Source organism: Gavialis gangeticus, unplaced genomic scaffold (genome assembly GCF_001723915.1).
Source record: "Gavialis gangeticus isolate Ggan-Ray unplaced genomic scaffold, GavGan_comp1, whole genome shotgun sequence".
Lineage (NCBI taxonomy): Eukaryota > Metazoa > Chordata > Crocodylia > Gavialidae > Gavialis > Gavialis gangeticus.
In genome coordinates, this window is record NW_017729032.1 from 58,178,088 (window position 1) to 58,185,085 (window position 6,998).

At 43.7% G+C, this 6,998-nt stretch overlaps 1 long non-coding RNA gene across 1 annotated transcript; it reads left to right on the plus strand.

Moving 5' to 3' along the window:
* The first annotated feature begins 1,141 nt into the window (after positions 1–1,141).
* LOC109303440 lies at positions 1,142–4,614 on the plus strand. The gene is made up of 2 exons (XR_002099113.1): positions 1,142–3,914; positions 4,283–4,614. It is a non-coding gene; the product is annotated as an uncharacterized LOC109303440 (long non-coding RNA).
* The last annotated feature ends 2,384 nt before the right edge of the window (positions 4,615–6,998 follow it).

Consider the following 6,998-nt stretch of genomic DNA (forward strand, 5'->3'; position numbering starts at 1 on the left):
GGCCTAGAAGCTCCCTACATGCCCAGATCAAGCTGCACTCTCCCCAGTGCACCCTGTGGCTGTCTAATAGCTCTCCATGGAAGGTGGGACAGAGAGAAGGGGGAGCTGCTGGGTGGCCAGGGATGGGCTTGGCAATTTCTCATGTGCCTAGATCAGGCACAGGCTCTGACTTCTATGTTTGCCCTGGGGGAGGGGGGGACATAAGATGATGCCCTCCCCCCTGCCATCCCCCAGGTGGCATGGCCAGAGAAGAGCCAAGCGGAGCCTATGAGGTGGCAGGGGCAGATACAGGCTACCTGCTGTGGGCTTGGGGCTACCCCCCTGCTGTCCTCCCCCAGAAGCCTGAGCCAGCCATGCCATATTGGTGAGGTACCCCCTGCCTACCCAACAGCAGCAGGGGGCACACCTCTGTGCTGCCACCCCCATCCCCACTCCTGCTGCTGGCAGGTGGGCAGGTGGCACCTCTCCATGGTGGTGCAAGACTCCCAGGTGCAGGGAAGCAGGTGGAGAATCCCCAAGCCCACAGTGGCCAGCCCACATCTGCCTCCACCTCACACACATATCTGGGGGGCATGTGCTACTTTCCTTGGGAGTGCATGCAATAGCAGGGAGATGAACTCCCCCCCCTTGCCACCTAGACAAGCCACCCATAGTTCTGTTGTGCTCCCCACCCCAGCCTTGGGTCCCATGCACCACCCTGGCTGGGCAGCACCCCAGGCCCAGCCCCTGTCCCACTCCCTCCCTCACCATGGGGGCCTCAATCTGTACCCCCATGGACTTACCTGCAGGCAGCTGGGGGAGTTGTTCTCCACCACTGTCTGGGACTGTATTCCTGGCCTTCATGTATGTGTGTGAGTGCACACATGCACATTGTGCCCTCTGCATCCTGCTTCCCACACGCCCTTGGGAAGATCAACAGCAACCTGGGTTTCTCAGTCTTCAGTTAGGGAAGGGTGGTCACTCTGGACTCTTCCCAAGGTGGGGCAGGGCCCTTGGGCTCCCACGTACTTGCTGCCAGTGAAATCAGGACTGCTTGGTCCCTGTCAGCTCGTGGCTGACTAGCAGCTCCTTGTTCACCTGCTGCCCCATCCCCTGGGGGATTGGTGGGGTAAGCAGGCAGCCATGGGGCCTGATGGGGATGGTGCAGGCCAGATCTGGGCATATAGGGGTGGTATGGGCTTCAGGGAGCCCAGGAGCAGGTAGAAACCCCATCCTACTGCCACTGCTACTCTTGGGCTGATAAGGGAAGAACTGGGTTGATCCAGAAAGGAGGGGGGGGGACGGCTCCTGAAGCCTGTCCCTCTTTCCACCTTCCCCCAAGTCTATCCTGCAGGGAAAGAGCCAATGATATGGACAGGCACAGAGCAGACTTGGAAGTTCCTAGTTATGCCCCTACTTGCCAGCCCTCTAGCTGAGGGTCAGAGCTGTGCATGTCAGATCTTAGACACATCCTATGTTTTTTATTTCCTATTAGTCTCCACTTAACCTCCAGGCTCTCTACCTCCCCCTTTGGAGGTAGCTGAACTCTCCTTATTTCCTGCCCAGGGAGCCAAGGTGTCTAACCCCCATTTCTTTGAATTACCCTCCTAGAGCCAGGCACCTCATTTTTTAGCAAGTCAAAGCCTGAGATAAAGGTACCTAAAGGAAAAATTGGGATCTTAACCAAAATACCAGCAATACCAAGTTAAATGTCTTGCAAAGTGTAAATATACTTTTATCAAACAAATCTTATTTAATTAATAAAAAAGTTGACAAGATCTTCCTTTCCATAAGCCCAGGTTGATTGTCATTAATTATATTTCACCCCTTTACATCTTCTTTTAGAGTCCTGTATCAGGAATTCCATTGTTTTCCTTGGATTAATATCAGGTTGTTAAGCCTATAGTTACCAAAGTTAAAAATATCGGCACAGTGTTAGCCTCTTCCAGTCTTCTGGAACCTCCTCAGTGTTCTTAGAGTTATAGAAGAATCCAGTTCTGTTAAAGCTCTTGAATTCAAATTATCCCAGCCTGCTGATTTAAAAATGTATAGTTTTAAGAACTACTGTTTAACAGTTTCCCAAGTTATTGTTGCAATGGAAAGTATTTCCATTTCAATTCCGAGGAAGTGAGGCCTCTCTTTTCAAACTGTGAAAGGGTCAATAGAGTGAGCAAAGTAGTTACAAATGGAGAAAAATCTGAACTGATTGAGTATTTGATTTTGAGGCTGTTGAATTAATACCAGATTCAACCCATTTTGTTATTAGAGGAGCAATCCCGCTGATGTCCAGGCAGTTCAAAGCTTATGTGGTCAATACAGGTAATAGAACTGGGCACTTAGCTGTTAGTGGCCTAAAGGTAAAGGCATACAATAAAGCAAATGAAAAAATACTAGTAGTATTTTCAGATATAAGGAACTAAGAGACAATAACACTGAGTAGCCCAGAATGGTCTGGGGCCCATTCCCCAAACCTCAGCAACACCTCCCCCTAGTTATTAGATACTTCTTCTCATTTGAGTTCTGGATTACTGAAAGAGAATCAGTACAGAAGTATGAATTCAAATTTACACTCCAGACTTAATATTTTTAGTGGGTTTTTTTCATAGAAAACAACCCCAAGAGTAATCCTAATTATTGTATTCCACTTTCCTGTAATTGGAATAAATCACTTCTTGTAAATAAAATATGAATGCACTCATAATAATTGTATGAATGTTTGATTGGATTTCAACATCTTTTATTAAAAACAAAGTAAGACTTGATTGAAACTATTAACTGATTATATAAGGCAAATGTAGCTGATGTCTACCACTTCAATTGTGTGTAGCACAATAATTGCAAATATTTTTATCCAGGGAAAAAAGCAGATTATTTGGGGCAAAATAGGTCCCTATAAACTTGTGTTATCATGGAATGATATGAACAAAACTACACTTCTAACCCCTTTGCACCAATCCAATTCAAAGTTGCCTAATCCCAGACTAGTATCTTTTAATTGAACTACCTAAATTCCATCATGTTTTGATTTCCCTTAGCTACCTCCTAAAAGCACCAAAAAACCAACATTCAGCAACTTTACTGATCCCCGGTGCCTGTGAACCATAAAGTTTGCAACACCAGATGGAGTTGTTATATTAGGAGCAAAGGACTATATTCAGTAAAGGGCTTAGGCAGCATTTATACATTTAAGTCCAGAACTGCAGTGCAAAAAAACCCTGCCTTACTGCTGCTATTCCTGGAGCTTCCTAAATTCCATAGGCATTTTTCACAGGACTGAAGGGCCCCAATCAGGCTCCATAAAATAGGTGCCCCTGTAACACAAGGGTACCCTCAGTAAGGTAGCTAATGGAAAACTACCAACACACTCGGTTCAGTTACTATTTACTTGTTCAGAATAGTTGCTCCAGAGTGTTGCTAAATTTAACATTGCTACACAAACAGAAGATATATGAATGGATATATAATGGGCCTGTAGCAGGGCACAGAAGAGGTTTCTGACAGAATGAATTTGACTGGTACATACATGCCAGACTTTCTAAGGGTTGTAGAGTTCTTGTCAAATTCACTGTTAGCCTAGGGCAGGAGTCAGCAATCTATTCTCTCATGGGCTGGATATAGCCAATGGATATAGCCAATGAAGACATCCAATCCAGCCTACAGAGGTCTGATTCAGCATGGGGGATCAGTCTCACAGAGCTACGCTGTGCTGTCCATCTGCTCCACAGTACTTTTCTCCACTACGGAGTCTGCTGCTCCACAGCCTGCTGCTCCCTTGCTAAAATGAAATACAATAATTGGGAATTGGACTGATGACTATGAAACTTATGCTTAGCTGGGGCCTATTTATAAAAGTTAAAATACAAAATACTGATTCTAATTGCATAGTGCAAGAGGATGTAAGTTCATGACTAGGCCATCTGAGAAGAAATAATGAGGTATCATTTCCAGCTTATTTTACTATATTTATGATGAATTAAGCAGGCTTCTAGTTGTCTGGTATGTAAGTGTGTGAAATATCTATCCTTGATTAATTAGTATGGTAAGTATTTCTTTTGCAATCAACTTGCGTTTATGTGCAGGAAGGGTCATTCTCCATATATGACAGATATCTCCTCCTAATTTACTTTTCTTTTGCTGTTTTCTCCTGATTTACTTTTGTTTTGCCTAGTGGTCCCCTTGATCTTCCAAGGGCACTCCTCAAAATCCTTGTTTTTTCCTTGGTTGTTAATCAGTTTCTTGATATGTTCCAAACTTAGCAGTAATTCATTCAAATTGGAACTTTCTGATAACCAATAATGAGTAGTTTAATTAACAGGATTTTCCTGTCAGTTACTCCCTGGGACTCTCTCTTGATTTACACAACTACAAGAATGCTTTGAAGATGCTGAGCTGAAGGGCATCAGAGAGAAATGAAACAGCTATCAGGATGCACTTCAAGAGTGAGAACTTTCTCCTTGACATGACCTACTGCTGCAGCCAGCTATCTTGAGAAACTGAAAAAAAACAGGCTGTCTCTCTGTCACCTGTTTGGTGACACATTATCATCTTATAGCTAAATACTGGACTTTGCTTTGGTTTGGGCTCATTTAACCTTAAATACTTGTAGTAAATAAAGCCTTTCTGTCATTTATTGAATGAGGTGTCGTGTCAATCCTTTAACACAAGTCTGGGGTCCCATTTTATTACTTAACAGGACTGGGAATTTGGCTACCAGCTGTTCAGAGGGGAAGGGGAAATTCAATTTTAACAGTGCTGCTCCCCTCAGGACTTAGCTCATGCCTAAACACAGTTGGGATCCAGAAACTAGGTTCCATGAACTTAAGTCCTCTCCAGAGCTTGATATAAAGCGAATTTCAAGAATGAGCTTAGAAGCACCTAAAGCAGTAGTTTTCAACCTTTTTTCATTTGTGTACTCCTAAAAAATGTTGAATGGAGGTGCAGACACCTTTGAATTTTAAGTGTTGGTATTCACATACTTTTGATTGATCATAGTCATGTTCTGTGGATGCTTTAAACATAGCTTATGCACCCCACAGGGGTCAAGGACCAGAGTTTGATAACCACTGATCTAAAGGATAGGCTCTGCACTAAATGTGGTAATACCCTACTTCCTTTTAAGGTAGTGTGGTGCCCTCATTATATAATAATGTTGTGGTTAGAGAAATCACTCAGGTTGAAACCCTCCCCTTCCTGAGAAAATTCAAAACAATCTCATTAGCAGTCCTTAACCATCACCCTGGGTGATAGGAAAGGAATGGGGACCAGTTCTCTTTATCCCTTTTGTTGAAGCTGTTCCACCACATAGGAAAGGCTTCAATATTCAGAGCACCAGGGAAGGAGCCTGACTTTGTAGCATAGTGTTTAAAACAGTCGCTGGAGAAGGAGATCTGGATTATGGTCCTTGCTCCAAGGATTGTTTATACATTTTATTTTGCTCAATGATCATGTAATGGAAAACGCATAAAGTTTTTTGATTCAAGGACTATTTAGCCAAGGTCTCTCACCATCTAAGTCAGTGCTGTCCAATGTGGCAGACTGCGGGCCACATGCAGTCTACAAATGGCTAGGATATGACCAATGGGCCCCTGCAGTGGCCTTTTCCACTACTGCATGGTAGGTGAGGGCTTAGGGGGTCTGCTTGCTGCTGGAACTGCCCACGCCCCCAGGGCCCATGAGTTGTGTGCCCTGGGGGCTGCAAACTGGTGTCACGACCAATCGCCAGCTGTGCCAAGGTTGGACAGACCTGATCTAGATGGTGTCTTAACCAGTAGGTGATAGAAACATGGTTACTTGTGCTCTTTTTCTCTGTGATTTGAATATATGCACATCAGAACTGGCTCCCGAAGTGAAGTCTCAGACTTGTCTGGTACCAAACAGTATTGCATACACTGTCCATATTCTCATATACCCTCAAGTGGCATATATCAATAATGAAGTGAAAATAAAGCTAACAGAGAAATACAACTGTTGGATACCATTGAGTGAAATCAATGATGGCATGTAAAGGGTCTGATATATTTTCTTTCTAGTTCTGTGTGTCCACAGCCCATTAAAGTGTATTTCCAACTAGCAGTGCAGAGTCAGAAAGAAGCCCAATGCAACTGCTGCTGTGATTGTACACATGCAAACCATGCTGGGAGAGTGTTTATCTTCTTAGAGGAGCTTATCTATATACAAGGCCTGAATCCATTAATGTCCTTCTCCTACCTGTAAGGATCTGGCCCTAATTCCCAAACAGAATAAGAACTAAATGGCCTTTGAAACTGGTTGATTTGTTAGTATTAAACTGATTGTGGGTAGCTAACATACAGCTATGGCAAGGACAGCCAAAGACTTACACCTTATGTGCCCTTATCGGCTCTTGGGATGAGATTTCCCAAAGAAGGGGAAGTGATTTTAATGGGAAGCCAGCCCATACCTTTGAGGTTTGATCCTTAGTTCTTTATTATCCATGAAGATTTCAGCCCAATTGGAATTAGGTTCCCTGGTGTATATTTGAGCCTATGTTTTTGAAAGTGAAATGACTATAACATTATTTAAGCACTTCGGGAAAAAATGTTTCAAAACCAGTATTTTGATTCTTGTCTATCTTAAATTAGATCAGGAAGTGGTCAAAGTCACATTTTAATTTATAATCAGCACATCATTTAATTATATTGCACATCACATGAGAGAGAAATAACTAGAACATATCTTTATAAAAGAGGCCATCAAAAGTTTTCCATTTCCTGTGTTGCTTTCATGTCTTGACTTTTCCTGTTACAATTGCCCTCTATCAACCCTTCTTTCCCAGATTAGGGGCTGGATCCAAATAAAGGTCTAGACATGTGCAATAGGTACCTCGAGTCCAGCTAAATCCTAAGTACAAATTTGCAATCTAACAAAACCACCAGAACACGGGTGACTGGTGCCTTCTGAGTCTGGGGAGACACAATTTTTGGGTGGGCCAAAAGCCCCATATCCACTCCTATACTACCATGCCACAGCTTAGTGCCTCCCTCCTTCCCCCCACCCCCCCG